This window comes from Leptodactylus fuscus, chromosome 1 (assembly GCF_031893055.1).
Source record: "Leptodactylus fuscus isolate aLepFus1 chromosome 1, aLepFus1.hap2, whole genome shotgun sequence".
Taxonomy (NCBI): Eukaryota; Metazoa; Chordata; class Amphibia; order Anura; family Leptodactylidae; genus Leptodactylus; species Leptodactylus fuscus.
Genome location: NC_134265.1, coordinates 154,298,210 through 154,315,492, shown reverse-complemented (window position 1 = coordinate 154,315,492; position 17,283 = coordinate 154,298,210). Strand labels below are relative to the sequence as shown.

Sequence of the window (17,283 nt, the reverse complement as noted above, 5' to 3'; positions counted from 1 at the left end):
CCCGCAGTGTTATATGTCAAGAATTTATCTCTACCCGCATTCACAGTTATACTAAGTTCTTCGCTAAGCTCTCACAATGTGATGCATCCTACATAATATATGTCATTCTTACTCTTACTTAATGCATATGCCTTGTGTACAATAAGGGCTCTCTCCTTCCCCCCTGCCCCTGGGTCTCCCAGCTGGGTCCCACGGTCAGGGGTGATGGTCCCCCCCCCCCCCTCCTCTCTTCCCTCCCCTTTCCTTCTCCCCCCCCCCCCCCTTACTCTACGGCTTTAGGCCTCCTTAAGCTAGCTTACAATGTTTTATGTTAAAAACTTTTTTCTCTGGTTAAGTTAATCAGTTATATTAAGCTTCTTACTAAGTTCATTAAGTTTTTTGTCTTAGTGTGACATATTTCTCATCTAGTATTTGGATTTCATAGCCATAGTAGTTTCACTGATATACTATTCCTCATCAATGCTTGCTCTTCTCTGGTGTCGCCTACTCTCAACCTCCCCTCCCTCTCTCCCTCCTCTGCTCCTACCCCTTGCCTTTTCTTCTCTCTCTCCCTTTTCATCCTGCTCCTGCTTTTCTCTTCAACCTACCAAAAACTTGTCTTTCATCCCTCCCTCTTCTCTTAATAGAGACTCAGAAATTTATATTTGTTACTGTTTCTCTAAATTATCTCTGTGGTGTCGTGCCCGCCCTGTTCGGCTCATACCTGAACCCCTACTCTCACCTGCTGACCTTAGCTAACTGTAGCACCAGATTACTCCCGGTGTCATAGCCCTCACTGCCTCAATCTCGTGGAACTCTCCCCAAAGCTTTAAAACTCCCGGTTCCCCTTCCCCTTCTCCTCTCCCTTTCTCCCCCACATCCTCCCCCCCCCCTCACCTCTACCTACCCCCTCCCCCCCACTACCTCTGCAGCTCTCCCCACTTCTCAACTCACATCACTCCATTCTCAACCCATTTAGTTACACGCCACTCTCTTTAGGGTCGTCAGGTAGGCTGTGACGATTAGGACTTTTACTTCGTTCCCCACCCACCCGCTATCCATACTCGGATAGCTCCGGAAAATTTTCTCTGCTAACCTCTGGCGAGTCTCAGGCACCCTCGCCAAAAAATTTTTTTTATTTCTCCCTGACTTTACATTATTCTCCCTCAGTTGACGTAGTCAGATACACTTTCCCCTCTCCCCTCCCCGACCCTCCCTATCCTATCCTCTCTAACACTCCTTCTCCGTCTGAACCCCCCCCCCCTTCTCCTCTCTTTCACTTTTTCTCCCTCCCCATTTCCCTTTTCTCTCTACGCCCCTCACGCTTCCCCCTCCCCTTCGCTCCCTTTATTCCCAACCCCTCCCTTTTTTCTTCTCCTCCCTCTAATACCTCACTGCTTACTCCCTTTCTGTATCTCTTTCTCTTCTTATACCTTTGGCTGGTTGCGGCCTGCGGCCAGGCCCTTCCTCGATATGTCAGACCACATTCTCACTTCCTTCAATGTCCACGGACTAAACTCCCCCAATAAACGATCACAAATATTTACCATCCTTAAAAGACTTCGCACCAAAATAGCTTTTCTGCAAGAAACACACTTCAAAACTGGAAAAATTCCGCGCTTCTCAACAAAATACTTCCCCCTTTCTTTCCACTCCACCAACCCCTCGGCAGCCACAAAAGGGGTCTCCATCCTTTTCCACCACTCAGTTCCCTTCCATTCCGCACAGACATATGCAGACGCAGATGGCAGGTTCTTGTTCCTCAAAGGCACAATCGCCTCTCAGAAATATACGTTTGTAAATGTGTATGCTCCCAATAAAGACCAGGTCCCTTGGCTACTAGAGGTCCTCAAAAAGCTAGAGTTATTTGCTGAAGGCCCAATCATACTAGCAGGCGACCTCAATCTAGCACTAGATCCATCTTTAGACACCTCCACAGGCTCCTCTTCCACACCGCAGAAAGCCAGAGGCAGGCTTCAACAAGATTTTTCTGACCTAAACTTAATAGATGTCTGGAGAACCCTTAATCCCACTACAAAAGACTTCTCCTTTTATTCTAACCCTCGAAATTCCTATCAACGCTTAGACTACTTTCTCCTCTCCACTGACCTATTACCCCATGTCACTAAGGCCAAAATAGATGTGATATCTGTCTCGGATCATGCCCCGGTATGGATCCAAGTTAACTTTGCCCAGCTCCCGAGGAAAGACTGGAACTGGAGGTTAAACGAATCACTCCTCGATAGATCAGATGTGACCGACTCAATCAAAAAACAACTAGAGACATATTTTAGCATCAATGCAAATTCAGACACTTGCCCCACAATTACATGGGAAGCCCACAAATCTGTGATAAGAGGGGCTTTCATCTCTATTGCTTCTAAACTTAAAAAAGAGTCACAGTTTGAACTCGACTCCATTCTCTCCAACATCTCAAAAATCGAAAGACTTCGCAAGGCCTCCCTTAGAACCAACTCGGACGCAGAATTGCGCTCCCTTAGAGAAAAACTGAAAGACATTATAAACTCCCGCACTGCAAAACAATTCCTCCACTTCCAGCACAGGATCTATGCCCATGGGGACAGAGGAGGTAAGCTCATGACCTCCATGATCAAAAAACAAAAATCAAACTGTTTTATTTCAGAGATTAAAGACCATTTAGGGATAACTAGGCGCTCCACCAAGGACATCTCATACGCGTTCCACAAATTTTACACAGATCTTTACAATCTCACCTCACACCGCACTAATGAGAACATCTCTCTCCACAAAAACAAAATAAATGACTTCTTATCCTCTGTAAACCTTCCTTCTTTAACCAACGAGGACATCTCTCCCCTCCTCGACCCCATATCTCATGAAGAAATAAGACAGGTTTTAAACAGCTTTCCTAAAGGCAAAAGCCCTGGACCGGATGGCTTCCCCCTTCATTACTATAAAACCTTTCTCTCCACACTTCTACCCCACTTTGCCCTTTCTTGTAATGCTCTCCTCTCTGGAAAAGCACTCCTGAAACACGCTCAAGAAGCCCATATCACAATCTTACCCAAAGAGGGAAAAGACCCTAGCGCCTGCGGTAGCTACAGACCCATCTCATTGCTAAATGTCGACCTTAAACTGTGGGCAAAGATCCTAGCATATAGAATTAAGTCCCTCATCCCTAAACTTTTACACCCGGACCAAGCCGGCTTTGTTCTAGGGAGGGAGGGGAAAGATAATTCCCATCGCCTCCTTCATGCTATCGCCCACGCAAAGAAAACTCACTCGGACTTGATACTATTAGGAATAGATGCCGAAAAGGCCTTTGATCGAGTTGACTGGCTCTTTATGAAGGCCACCCTCGAAAAATTTGGTTTTCCTCCAGAGTTTATCACCGCCATTTTCTCCCTTTACGACACTCCTTATGCAAAACTAAAAATTAACGGTACTTTGTCAACCCCCTTTCACATCACGAATGGAACACGACAGGGTTGCCCCCTATCCCCCTCTTTGTTTATTCTAACCCTGGAGCCTCTTTTACAGCTAATTAGGTCCAATCCTGACATTCACGGCTTAAACATAGGGAAGCACACCTTACATACAGCCGCCTTTGCAGACAACGTACTCATTCTGATCTCAAATCCTGAACTAGCTCTGCCAACCATTACTAACCTAATCAGTAACTACAGCACTGTAGCGGGCTACAAAGCTAATCTTGACAAATCAGAAGTCCTAAACATTAATATCCCCCGGAATCGTGCGACTCAAATAGCCGCTTCCACCTCTTTGAAATGGACCTCCAGCAAGATCAAATATCTAGGTATCTACTTAACAGCAGACATCAAGGATCTCTATGAGGCCAACTTTGTCCCGCTCCTGGCGGACATCAGAAAAATGTTAATGTCCTACCAAGGCATGCCCTTTTCATGGTTTGGCAGACGCAACCTCCTGCAGACCTATGCCCTACCCAAAGTACTCTATAGACTCCACATGCTTCCAATTCGTTTACCCCCTCAATTTTTTAAATCCTTAAAATCCCTCTTCTCTTCCTTTCTTTGGAGAGGAAAACACCCGAGACTCTCCATGGCTTTGCTGCTGAAGAAGAAACAAGCAGGTGGGATTGGCCTCCCTAACGTCTTTAGTTACTACAAAGCGGTCCAACTGAAACGTTGGATGGACCTCACGTACAATTCCTCGAACCTCCTGATAGCAGACCTGTCACGCACCACCTTTGGACACTCTACCCTCTCCGACCTCTGGCTTTATGGCCGCCCCGGACATAAGTCCAGCAACGTTCACCATCTTCTCCTTGGAGCTTGCGAAACATGGCGAGATGCGAGAGACACCCTAGCTCCATACCCCTCTCCTCTCCTATCACTAGGCACCCTACCTGAATTCTTAGGAAAGTCGAGTCTGGCAAACCTCCCTGTTTGGTCAACTCTAATCCCTAAAAAACTCTTTGATGTCCTGGGACCCGACCGAAAATTTGATCCAGAGACCTTTCACTCATTGCTCGCAGATATGCCCAGCCCTTCCTTCCTACACACATTACATTTGGAAGGCATAATTAAACAAGCCACTGCCCTGGGGACTATACGGACCTCGCTGACCACATTCGAACGCTCAGTCATGGCAAAACACAAGCTTCTCCACAAAACCTCATATGTTCTTTCATCTCACATTGACCCCTTGGTGATTCAGAAACCCGCCTTCTTATTCACCTGGGAAGATGACCTTAACGTTACATTCTCGGACGAACAAGTGCAACAAGTTCTGTCACATTCTCATGGGTTTTCCCCTTGTGTTCGCCTCCAAGAATCTCACTATAAACTGCTCACCAGGTGGTATCGGACACCAGACTGGCTACTGAAGCATAATCTGACAGACAAATCATCTTGTTGGAGATGTGGATCTCAGGAAGGTTCCCTGCTCCATATATGGTGGTCCTGCCCTAAAATACAGACTTACTGGCTATCGATTCAAGAAGTAATCCGCGAGCTTACCTCCCCGTCATTTGAACTAACGGACACTATGGTCCTACTGGCCCTCCCGTCCTCCACTTACAAACCTTCAAAATCCAACCTCTTATCTTTACTGATACTAGCAGCAAATGCCTTAATTCCGTTGAAGTGGCTGTCCTCTGACCCCCCTACCAAATCAGAATGGATAGGGAAAGTAAATCAAATTTCTAGATTTGAGGAACTGACGTCCTGGAAAAATAGATCTCATCACAAATTTGAAAAGATTTGGACCCCCTGGCGGTCGCTCTGGCCGCGGGTCGCAACCTAGTCTGCATTCCCTCCTATTCCCCCCCTCCCTCCTCTTTCCCCACTGCCCCCTCAATATCTCATTCACCCGCCCCCCCCCCTCTCCCCTCTCCCCTCTCGCACATCCTCTCCCACCTACCCTTCCCCCCCCCCACTTTCCGCATACGTGTGCCTGATAATGGTCAACTGAGTTTGTTTTATCATATATTGTCCCCCTACAATAGCTTGACTACTCCAAAGCTTACCAACCACAACACCTCCCTGTCTACCTATCTTTTGATTAAGCCCCACCTTCAACTCTCGTTCACCAGGTGCACAGGGATCCATTCCTCTAGTTATTGATTTTTGGCAGGCGCCATGTCTGCCGTAAAGTCAAATACTGAACAAGCCACTACTACTTGCTCTTCCATTCTTTCCATAAACCTCTCACATGTAAGATGTTTTGGTTTGATTGTCATCTCAGTTCTCCCCACCTTGTTTCATTACCAATGTTTTATCACATATGTTTTATCACCAACGATTTGTACTCACAATTGTAATAACTTCCTATTTCTTCGCGATTGTAACCCCTACCCAATCGTATATTCTCTATTTGTTGTAGTCCTATTATAAATTTCAATAAAAATATTATAAAAAAAAAAAAAAAAGTGCGAGCAGCAAAGGCTCCAGCGAGAATTGAACTCGCGACCCCTGATTTTCAAGACCAGTGCTCTAACCACTGAGCTATGAAGCCAAGACAAAAACTCCCCTTCCTTTGGTTTACTTTCCCAAATCTCCTCCACAGTGAACTGGTGCATTACCAATTAGGTGCTCCGGCATGGGATAAGCATAAGTCAAAGACTCTATGAAATCTCAAGTGTAGAACTGATTGCGTGTTTATCGCTAGAGTGACAGAAGAAGGGAACAGGATACCAGTGGATTGGCAAGGAACATAACCCGACTACACGTCTTCATAAAACATCTTACGTTGTACATTACGCTATTCCACTTCACTCAGCATGTGAGATCCTGAGACTCGAAAAGTTCTGCTAGCTAATATTAGCATAAATCTATAGCTTAACAACCCTGGTGGTAGACTTGTATACAAGTTGAATCTTTCATCAACATTTTTCCTAACTATAGTCTTATTTGTAAAAATAGGCTATATTTGGCCCGTTTACATGGAGTCTATCAGCAGCATATTGTTTACAAACCCCAACACAGTACCTTGTAGTGGTGTTTCTACACTTTCCAAATATGCCTCTGTTTTTCAACTTTCGTGCCCATCTTCATGTAAATGGCCATGTTAATTATATGCAAATGAGGAGAAAAATGCTTTGCTTTGCCCGGGAAACTAGAGCTGAGACTGAAGCCCATCAAGCTACGGCATACCCGCAAAGAACTAGTGCCTTCATTTTCATAGGAATAAAACAGCAATTTCTATGAAATTTTGCTCCAGAACTCAGCAAGGGTCCTATGAGTGGAAACTCCATTACAAACTAATGTGGTTAATTACATTTACTTATGACACACTCCATCTAACCATAACAGAGATCCTGTTCCTGAAACCAAAGTACCAAAGCGTGGGTAAGATTTAAGCTAACACAAAGGCTTCAGCGAGAGTCGAACTCGCGACCCCTGGTTTACGAGACCAGTGCTCTAACCTCTGAGTTATGAAGCCTTCCTAGACCTATGAGTATATCGATATGTCGGAGCAAAGCTTTGTTTTAGAGCTCTAGAAGCTCTTTGGTGGTGTTTGTATTGATGACGGTAAAATACTTCATGGTAAAAGCACATGGAAACAGTTGAAAAATCTTCCTTTAGCAATGAATTTGACATTGCCATAGAAGAAGATCAATTTGCTAGGTACATGAAGGCTTATTCTTACCCGACCAGAGTAATAATTATTGCGTAAGACTTGTAAAACCTGTAAAGATGGATATGAGAAATATTCTAATACATGTTAGAGCTGCTCCACATTATAAAGAGTTTCAACGGGAGGTTGAACATGCCTAAATTCCTATTTAGACAGGCAAACATCTGAATGTTATAGATACCAAACAGAGATGCATCTCCACTCAAAGCGAGAAATGCTCCATGAGGATTTCATTTTCAAAGGTACAGTATTTAACCACCGTGTCTAAATGTTTTCTGGGTCTATATTTGACATCTTAGACCAAGCTAGTAGGGTGATGGTCAGTCGGAAGGATCGACGTGATCTTTCACAAAAGTGCGAGCAGCAAAGACTCCAGCGAGAATTGAACTCGCGACCCCTGGTTTACAAGACCAGTGCTCTAACCACTGAGCTATGAAGCCAAGACAAAAACTCGCCTTCCTTTGGTTTACTTTTCCAAACCTCCTCCACAGTGAACTGGTGCATTACCAATTAGGTGCTCCGGCATGAGATAAGCATAAGTCAAAGACTCTATGAAATCTGAAGTGTAGAACTGATTGCGTGTTTATCGCTAGAATGACAGAAGAAGGGAACAGGATACCAGTGGATTGGCAAGGAACATAACCCGACTACACGTCTTCATAAAACATCTTACGTTGTACATTACGCTATTCCACTTCACTCAGCATGTGAGATCCTGAGACTCGAAAAGTTCTGCTAGCTAATATTAGCATAAATCTATAGCTTAACAACCCTGGTGGTAGACTTGTATACAAGTTGAATCTTTCATCAACATTTTTCCTAACTATAGTCTTATTTGTAAAAATAGGCTATATTTGGCCCGTTTACATGGAGTCTATCAGCAGCAAATTGTTTACAAACCCCAACACAGTACCTTGTAGTGGTGTTTCTACACTTTCCAAATATGCCTCTGTTTTTCAACTTTGGTGCCCATCTTCATGTAAATGGCCATGTTAATTATATGCAAATGAGGAGAAAAACGCTTTGCTTTGCCCGGGAAACTAGAGCTGAGACTGAAGCCCATCAAGCTACGGCATACCCGCAAAGAACTAGTGCCTTCATTTTCATAGGAATAAAACAGCAATTTCTATGAAATTTTGCTCCAGAACTCAGCAAGGGTCCTATGAGTGGAAACTCCACTACAAACTAATGTGGTTAACTACATTTACTTATGACACACTCCATCTAACCATAACAGAGATCCTGTTCCTGAAACCAAAGTACCAAAGCGTGGGTAAGATTTAAGCTAACACAAAGGCTTCAGCGAGAGTCGAACTCGCGACCCCTGGTTTACGAGACCAGTGCTCTAACCTCTGAGCTATGAAGCCTTCCTAGACCTATGTGTATATCGATATGTCGGAGCAAAGCTTTGTTTTAGAGCTCTAGAAGCTCTTTGGTGGTGTTTGTATTGATGATGGTAAAATACTTCATGGTAAAAGCACATGGAAACAGTTGAAAAATCTTCCTTTAGCAATGAATTTGACATTGCCATAGAAGAAGATCAATTTGCTAGGTACATGAAGGCTTATTCTTACCTGACCAGAGTAATAATTATTGCGTAAGACTTGTAAAACCTGTAAAGATGGATATGAGAAATATTCTAATACATGTTAGAGCTGCTCCACATTATAAAGAGTTTCAACGGGAGGTTGAACATGCCTAAATTCCTATTTAGACAGGCAAACATCCGAATGTTATAGATACCAAACAGAGATGCATCTCCACTCAAAGCGAGAAATGCTCCATGAGGATTTCATTTTCAAAGGTACAGTATTTAACCACCGTGTCTAAATGTTTTCTGGGTCTATATTTGACATCTTAGACCAAGCTAGTAGGGTGATGGTCAGTCGGAAGGATCGACGTGATCTTTCACAAAAGTGCGAGCAGCAAAGGCTCCAGCGAGAATTGAACTCGCGACCCCTGGTTTACAAGACCAGTGCTCTAACCACTGAGCTATGAAGCCAAGACAAAAACTCCTCTTCCTTTGGTTTACTTTTCCAAACCTCCTCCACAGTGAACTGGTGCATTACCAATTAGGTGCTCCGGCATGGGATAAGCATAAGTCAAAGACTCTATGAAATCTCAAGTGTAGAACTGATTGCGTGTTTATCGCTAGAGTGACAGAAGAAGGGAACAGGATACCAGTGGATTGGCAAGGAACATAACCCGACTACACGTCTTCATAAAACATCTTACGTTGTACATTACGCTATTCCACTTCACTCAGCATGTGAGATCCTGAGACTCGAAAAGTTCTGCTAGCTAATATTAGCATAAATCTAGAGCTTAACAACCCTGGTGGTAGACTTGTATACAAGTTGAATCTTTCAACAACATTTTTCCTAACTATAGTCTTATTTGTAAAAATAGGCTATATTTGGCCCGTTTACATGGAGTCTATCAGCAGCAAATTGTTTACAAACCCCAACACAGTACCTTGTAGTGGTGTTTCTACACTTTCCAAATATGCCTCTGTTTTTCAACTTTGGTGCCCATCTTCATGTAAATGGCCATGTTAATTATATGCAAATGAGGAGAAAAATGCTTTGCTTTGCCCGGGAAACTAGAGCTGAGACTGAAGCCCATCAAGCTACGGCATACCCGCAAAGAACTAGTGCCTTCATTTTCATAGGAATAAAACAGCAATTTCTATGAAATTTTGCTCCAGAACTCAGCAAAGGTCCTATGAGTGGAAACTCCACTACAAACTAATGTGGTTAACTAAATTTACTTATGACACACTCCATCTAACCATAACAGAGATGCTGTTCCTGAAACCAAAGTAACAAAGCGTGGGTAAGATTTAAGCTAACACAAAGGCTTCAGCGAGAGTCGAACTCGCGACCCCTGGTTTACGAGACCAGTGCTCTAACCTCTGAGCTATGAAGCCTTCCTAGACCTATGTGTATATCGATATGTCGGAGCAAAGCTTTGTTTTAGAGCTCTAGAAGCTCTTTGGTGGTGTTTGTATTGATGACGGTAAAATACTTCATGGTAAAAGCACATGGAAACAGTTGAAAAATCTTCCTTTAGCAATGAATTTGACATTGCCATAGAAGAAGATCAATTTGCTAGGTACATGAAGGCTTATTCTTACCCGACCAGAGTAATAATTATTGCGTAAGACTTGTAAAACCTGTAAAGATGGATATGAGAAATATTCTAATACATGTTAGAGCTGCTCCACATTATAAAGAGTTTCAACGGGAGGTTGAACATGCCTAAATTCCTATTTAGACAGGCAAACATCTGAATGTTATAGATACCAAACAGAGATGCATCTCCACTCAAAGCGAGAAATGCTCCATGAGGATTTCATTTTCAAAGGTACAGTATTTAACCACCGTGTCTAAATGTTTTCTGGGTCTATATTTGACATCTTAGACCAAGCTAGTAGGGTGATGGTCAGTCGGAAGGATCGACGTGATCTTTCACAAAAGTGCGAGCAGCAAAGGCTCCAGCGAGAATTGAACTCGCGACCCCTGGTTTACAAGACCAGTGCTCTAACCACTGAGCTATGAAGCCAAGACAAAAACTCGCCTTCCTTTGGTTTACTTTTCCAAACCTCCTCCACAGTGAACTGGTGCATTACCAATTAGGTGCTCCGGCATGGGATAAGCATAAGTCAAAGACTCTATGAAATCTCAAGTGTAGAACTGATTGCGTGTTTATCGCTAAAGTGACAGAAGAAGGGAACAGGATACCAGTGGATTGGCAAGGAACATAACCCGACTACACGTCTTCATAAAACATCTTACGTTGTACATTACGCTATTCCACTTCACTCAGCATGTGAGATCCTGAGACTCGAAAAGTTCTGCTAGCTAATATTAGCATAAATCTATAGCTTAACAACCCTGGTGGTAGACTTGTATACAAGTTGAATCTTTCATCAACATTTTTCCTAACTGTAGTCTTATTTGTAAAAATAGGCTATATTTGGCCCGTTTACATGGAGTCTATCAGCAGCAAATTGTTTACAAACCCCAACACAGTACCTTGTAGTGGTGTTTCTACACTTTCCAAATATGCCTCTGTTTTTCAACTTTCGTGCCCATCTTCATGTAAATGGCCATGTTAATTATATGCAAATGAGGAGAAAAATGCTTTGCTTTGCCCGGGAAACTAGAGCTGAGACTGAAGCCCATCAAGCTACGGCATACCCGCAAAGAACTAGTGCCTTCATTTTCATAGGAATAAAACAGCAATTTCTATGAAATTTTGCTCCAGAACTCAGCAAGGGTCCTATGAGTGGAAACTCCACTACAAACTAATGTGCTTAACTAAATCTACTTATGACACACTCCATCTAACCATAACAGAGATCCTGTTCCTGAAACCAAAGTACCAAAGCGTGGGTAAGATTTAAGCTAACACTAAGGATTCAGCGAGAATTGAACTCGCGACCCCTGGTTTACGAGACCAGTGCTCTAACCTCTGAGCTATGAAGCCTTCCTAGACCTATGTGTTTATCGATATGTCAGAGCAAAGCTTTGTTTTAGAGCTCTAGAAGCTCTTTGGTGGTGTTTGTATTGATGACGGTAAAATACTTCATGATAAAAGCACATGGAAACAGTTGAAAACTCTTCCTTTAGCAATGAATTTGACATTGCCATAGAAGAAGATCAATTTGCTAGGTACATGAAGGCTTATTCTTACCCGACCAGAGTAATAATTATTGCGTAAGACTTGTAAAACCTGTAAAGATGGATATGAGAAATATTCTAATACATCTTAGAGCTGCTCCACATTATAAAGAGTTTCAACGGGAGGTTGAACATGCCTAATTTCCTATTTAGACAGGCAAACATCTGAATGTTATAGATACCAAACAGAGATGCATCTCCACTCAAAGCGAGAAATGCTCCATGAGGATTTCATTTTCAAAGGTACAGTATTTAACCACCGTGTCTAAATGTTTTCTGGGTCTATATTTGACATCTTAGACCAAGCTAGTAGGGTGATGGTCAGTCGGAAGGATCGACGTGATCTTTCACAAAAGTGCGAGCAGCAAAGGCTCCAGCGAGAATTGAACTCGCGACCCCTGGTTTACAAGACCAGTGCTCTAACCACTGAGCTATGAAGCCAAGACAAAAACTCCTCTTCCTTTGGTTTACTTTTCCAAATCTCCTCCACAGTGAACTGGTGCATTACCAATTAGGTGCTCCGGCATGGGATAAGCATAAGTCAAAGACTCTATGAAATCTCAAGTGTAGAACTGATTGCGTGTTTATCGCTAGAGTGACAGAAGAAGGGAACAGGATACCAGTGGATTGGCAAGGAACATAACCCGACTACACGTCTTCATAAAATATCTTACGTTGTACATTACGCTATTCCACTTCACTCGGCATGTGAGATCCTGAGACTCGAAAAGTTCTGCTAGCTAATATTAGCATAAATCTATAGCTTAACAACCCTGGTGGTAGACTTGTATACAAGTTGAATCTTTCATCAACATTTTTCCTAACTATAGTCTTATTTGTAAAAATAGGCTATATTTGGCCCGTTTACATGGAGTCTATCAGCAGCAAATTGTTTACAAACCCCAACACAGTACCTTGTAGTGGTGTTTCTACACTTTCCAAATATGCCTCTGTTTTTCAACTTTGGTGCCCATCTTCATGTAAATGGCCATGTTAATTATATGCAAATGAGGAGAAAAATGCTTTGCTTTGCCCGGGAAACTAGAGCTGAGACTGAAGCCCATCAAGCTACGGCATACCCGCAAAGAACTAGTGCCTTCATTTTCATAGGAATAAAACAGCAATTTCTATGAAATTTTGCTCCAGAACTCAGCAAGGGTCCTATGAGTGGAAACTCCACTACAAACTAATGTGCTTAACTAAATTTACTTATGACACACTCCATCTAACCATAACAGAGATCCTGTTCCTGAAACCAAAGTACCAAAGCGTGGGTAAGATTTAAGCTAACACAAAGGCTTCAGCGAGAGTCGAACTCGCGACCCCTGGTTTACGAGACCAGTGCTCTAACCTCTGAGCTATGAAGCCTTCCTAGACCTATGTGTATATCGATATGTCGGAGCAAAGCTTTGTTTTAGAGCTCTAGAAGCTCTTTGGTGGTGTTTGTATTGATGACGGTAAAATACTTCATGGTAAAAGCACATGGAAACAGTTGAAAAATTTTCCTTTAGCAATGAATTTGACATTGCCATAGAAGAAGATCAATTTGCTAGGTACATGAAGGCTTATTCTTACCCGACCAGAGTAATAATTATTGCGTAAGACTTGTAAAACCTGTAAAGATGGATATGAGAAATATTCTAATACATGTTAGAGCTGCTCCACATTATAAAGAGTTTCAACGGGAGGTTGAACATGCCTAAATTCCTATTTAGACAGGCAAACATCTGAATGTTATAGATACCAAACAGAGATGCATCTCCACTCAAAGCGAGAAATGCTCCATGAGGATTTCATTTTCAAAGGTACAGTATTTAACCACCGTGTCTAAATGTTTTCTGGGTCTATATTTGACATCTTAGACCAAGCTAGTAGGGTGATGGTTAGTCGGAAGGATCGACGTGATCTTTCACAAAAGTGCGAGGAGCAAAGGCTCCAGCGAGAATTGAACTCGCGACCCCTGGTTTACAAGACCAGTGCTCTAACCACTGAGCTATGAAGCCAAGACAAAAACTCCCCTTCCTTTGGTTTACTTTTCCAAACCTCCTCCACAGTGAACTGGTGCATTACCAATTAGGTGCTCCGGCATGGGATAAGCATAAGTCAAAGACTCTATGAAATCTCAAGTGTAGAACTGATTGCGTGTTTATCGCTAGAGTGACAGAAGAAGGGAACAGGATACCAGTGGATTGGCAAGGAACATAACCCGACTACACGTCTTCATAAAACATCTTACGTTGTACATTACGCTATTCCACTTCACTCAGCATGTGAGATCCTGAGACTCGAAAAGTTCTGCTAGCTAATATTAGCATAAATCTATAGCTTAACAACCCTGGTGGTAGACTTGTATACAAGTTGAATCTTTCATCAACATTTTTCCTAACTATAGTCTTATTTGTAAAAATAGGCTATATTTGGCCCGTTTACATGGAGTCTATCAGCAGCAAATTGTTTACAAACCCCAACACAGTACCTTGTAGTGGTGTTTCTACACTTTCCAAATATGCCTCTGTTTTTCAACTTTGGTGCCCATCTTCATGTAAATGGCCATGTTAATTATATGCAAATGAGGAGAAAAATGCTTTGCTTTGCCCGGGAAACTAGAGCTGAGACTGAAGCCCATCAAGCTACGGCATACCCGCAAAGAACTAGTGCCTTCATTTTCATAGGAATAAAACAGCAATTTCTATGAAATTTTGCTCCAGAACTCAGCAAGGGTCCTATGAGTGGAAACTCCACTACAAACAAATGTGCTTAACTAAATTTACTTATGACACACTCCATCTAACCATAACAGAGATCCTGTTCCTGAAACCAAAGTACCAAAGCGTGGGTAAGATTTAAGCTAACACAAAGGCTTCAGCGAGAGTCGAACTCGCGACCCCTGGTTTACGAGACCAGTGCTCTAACCTCTGAGATATGAAGCCTTCCTAGACCTATGTGTATATCGATATGTCGGAGCAAAGCTTTGTTTTAGAGCTCTAGAAGCTCTTTGGTGGTGTTTGTATTGATGACGGTAAAATACTTCATGGTAAAAGCACATGGAAACAGTTGAAAAATCTTCCTTTAGCAATGAATTTGACATTGCCATAGAAGAAGATCAATTTGCTAGGTACATGAAGGCTTATTCTTACCCGACCAGAGTAATAATTATTGCGTAAGACTTGTAAAACCTGTAAAGATGGATATGAGAAATATTCTAATACATGTTAGAGCTGCTCCACATTATAAAGAGTTTCAACGGGAGGTTGAACATGCCTAAATTCCTATTTAGACAGGCAAACATCTGAATGTTATAGATACCAAACAGAGATGCATCTCCACTCAAAGCGAGAAATGCTCCATGAGGATTTCATTTTCAAAGGTACAGTATTTAACCACCGTGTCTAAATGTTTTCTGGGTCTATATTTAACATCTTAAACCAAGCTAGTAGGGTGATGGTCAGTCGGAAGGATCGACGTGATCTTTCACAAAAGTGCGAGCAGCAAAGGCTCCAGCGAGAATTGAACTCGCGACCCCTGGTTTACAAGACCAGTGCTCTAACAACTGAGCTATGAAGCCAAGACAAAAACTCCCCTTCCTTTGGTTTACTTTTCCAAACCTCCTCCACAGTGAACTGGTGCATTACCAATTAGGTGCTCCGGCATGGGATAAGCATAAGTCAAAGACTCTATGAAATCTCAAGTGTAGAACTGATTGCGTGTTTATCGCTAGAGTGACAGAAGAAGGGAACAGGATACCAGTGGATTGGCAAGGAACATAACCCGACTACACGTCTTCATAAAATATCTTACGTTGTACATTACGCTATTCCACTTCACTCGGCATGTGAGATCCTGAGACTCGAAAAGTTCTGCTAGCTAATATTAGCATAAATCTATAGCTTAACAACCCTGGTGGTAGACTTGTATACAAGTTGAATCTTTCATCAACATTTTTCCTAACTATAGTCTTATTTGTAAAAATAGGCTATATTTGGCCCGTTTACATGGAGTCTATCAGCAGCAAATTGTTTACAAACCCCAACACAGTACCTTGTAGTGGTGTTTCTACACTTTCCAAATATGCCTCTGTTTTTCAACTTTGGTGCCCATCTTCATGTAAATGGCCATGTTAATTATATGCAAATGAGGAGAAAAATGCTTTGCTTTGCCCGGGAAACTAGAGCTGAGACTGAAGCCCATCAAGCTACGGCATACCCGCAAAGAACTAGTGCCTTCATTTTCATAGGAATAAAACAGCAATTTCTATGAAATTTTGCTCCAGAACTCAGCAAGGGTCCTATGAGTGGAAACTCCACTACAAACTAATGTGCTTAACTAAATTTACTTATGACACACTCCATCTAACCATAACAGAGATCCTGTTCCTGAAACCAAAGTACCAAAGCGTGGGTAAGTTTTAAGCTAACACAAAGGCTTCAGCGAGAGTCGAACTCGCGACCCCTGGTTTACGAGACCAGTGCTCTAACCTCTGAGCTATGAAGCCTTCCTAGACCTATGTGTATATCGATATGTCGGAGCAAAGCTTTGTTTTAGAGCTCTAGAAGCTCTTTGGTGGTGTTTGTATTGATGACGGTAAAATACTTCATGGTAAAAGCACATGGAAACAGTTGAAAAATCTTCCTTTAGCAATGAATTTGACATTGCCATAGAAGAAGATCAATTTGCTAGGTACATGAAGGCTTATTCTTACCCGACCAGAGTAATAATTATTGCGTAAGACTTGTAAAACCTGTAAAGATGGATATGAGAAATATTCTAATACATGTTAGAGCTGCTCCACATTATAAAGAGTTTCAACGGGAGGTTGAACATGCCTAAATTCCTATTTAGACAGGCAAACATCTGAATGTTATAGATACCAAACAGAGATGCATCTCCACTCAAAGCGAGAAATGCTCCATGAGGATTTCATTTTCAAAGGTACAGTATTTAACCACCGTGTCTAAATGTTTTCTGGGTCTATATTTGACATCTTAGACCAAGCTAGTAGGGTGATGGTCAGTCGGAAGGATCGACGTGATCTTTCACAAAAGTGCGAGCAGCAAAGGCTCCAGCGAGAATTGAACTCGCGACCCCTGGTTTACAAGACCAGTGCTCTAACCTTTGAGCTATGAAGCCTTCCTAGACCTATGTGTATATCGATATGTCGGAGCAAAGCTTTGTTTTAGAGCTCTAGAAGCTCTTTGGTGGTGTTTGTATTGATGACGGTAAAATACTTCATGGTAAAAGCACATGGAAACAGTTGAAAAATCTTCCTTTAGCAATGAATTTGACATTGCTATAGAAGAAGATCAATTTGCTAGGTACATGAAGGCTTATTCTTACCCGACCAGAGTAATAATTATTGCGTAAGACTTGTAAAACCTGTAAAGATGGATATGAGAAATATTCTAATACATGTTAGAGCTGCTCCACATTATAAAGAGTTTCAACGGGAGGTTGAACATGCCTAAATTCCTATTTAGACAGGCAAACATCTGAATGTTATAGATACCAAACAGAGATGCAT

General features: G+C 42.2%; 1 protein-coding gene and 15 non-coding genes across 16 annotated transcripts in view; all 16 read right to left on the bottom strand.

Moving 5' to 3' along the window:
• The window catches only part of APBA1 (amyloid beta precursor protein binding family A member 1), a 567,069-nt gene that overhangs the window by 48,324 nt on the left and 501,462 nt on the right, over positions 1-17,283 (bottom strand). The gene's annotated exons all lie outside the window — the stretch shown is intronic.
• On the bottom strand, positions 5,886-5,958 carry TRNAS-UGA (transfer RNA serine (anticodon UGA)). The gene has a single exon. It is a non-coding gene; the product is annotated as a tRNA-Ser (tRNA).
• Positions 6,813-6,885, bottom strand: TRNAT-CGU (transfer RNA threonine (anticodon CGU)). Its single transcript has one exon. It is a non-coding gene; the product is annotated as a tRNA-Thr (tRNA).
• TRNAT-UGU (transfer RNA threonine (anticodon UGU)) lies at positions 7,448-7,520 on the bottom strand. The gene has a single exon. It is a non-coding gene; the product is annotated as a tRNA-Thr (tRNA).
• On the bottom strand, positions 8,375-8,447 carry TRNAT-CGU (transfer RNA threonine (anticodon CGU)). Its single transcript has one exon. It is a non-coding gene; the product is annotated as a tRNA-Thr (tRNA).
• TRNAT-UGU (transfer RNA threonine (anticodon UGU)) lies at positions 9,010-9,082 on the bottom strand. The gene has a single exon. It is a non-coding gene; the product is annotated as a tRNA-Thr (tRNA).
• On the bottom strand, positions 9,937-10,009 carry TRNAT-CGU (transfer RNA threonine (anticodon CGU)). The gene has a single exon. It is a non-coding gene; the product is annotated as a tRNA-Thr (tRNA).
• On the bottom strand, positions 10,572-10,644 carry TRNAT-UGU (transfer RNA threonine (anticodon UGU)). The gene has a single exon. It is a non-coding gene; the product is annotated as a tRNA-Thr (tRNA).
• On the bottom strand, positions 11,499-11,571 carry TRNAT-CGU (transfer RNA threonine (anticodon CGU)). Its single transcript has one exon. It is a non-coding gene; the product is annotated as a tRNA-Thr (tRNA).
• Positions 12,134-12,206, bottom strand: TRNAT-UGU (transfer RNA threonine (anticodon UGU)). The gene has a single exon. It is a non-coding gene; the product is annotated as a tRNA-Thr (tRNA).
• Positions 13,061-13,133, bottom strand: TRNAT-CGU (transfer RNA threonine (anticodon CGU)). Its single transcript has one exon. It is a non-coding gene; the product is annotated as a tRNA-Thr (tRNA).
• On the bottom strand, positions 13,696-13,768 carry TRNAT-UGU (transfer RNA threonine (anticodon UGU)). The gene has a single exon. It is a non-coding gene; the product is annotated as a tRNA-Thr (tRNA).
• On the bottom strand, positions 14,623-14,695 carry TRNAT-CGU (transfer RNA threonine (anticodon CGU)). The gene has a single exon. It is a non-coding gene; the product is annotated as a tRNA-Thr (tRNA).
• On the bottom strand, positions 15,258-15,330 carry TRNAT-UGU (transfer RNA threonine (anticodon UGU)). Its single transcript has one exon. It is a non-coding gene; the product is annotated as a tRNA-Thr (tRNA).
• TRNAT-CGU (transfer RNA threonine (anticodon CGU)) lies at positions 16,185-16,257 on the bottom strand. Its single transcript has one exon. It is a non-coding gene; the product is annotated as a tRNA-Thr (tRNA).
• On the bottom strand, positions 16,820-16,892 carry TRNAT-UGU (transfer RNA threonine (anticodon UGU)). The gene has a single exon. It is a non-coding gene; the product is annotated as a tRNA-Thr (tRNA).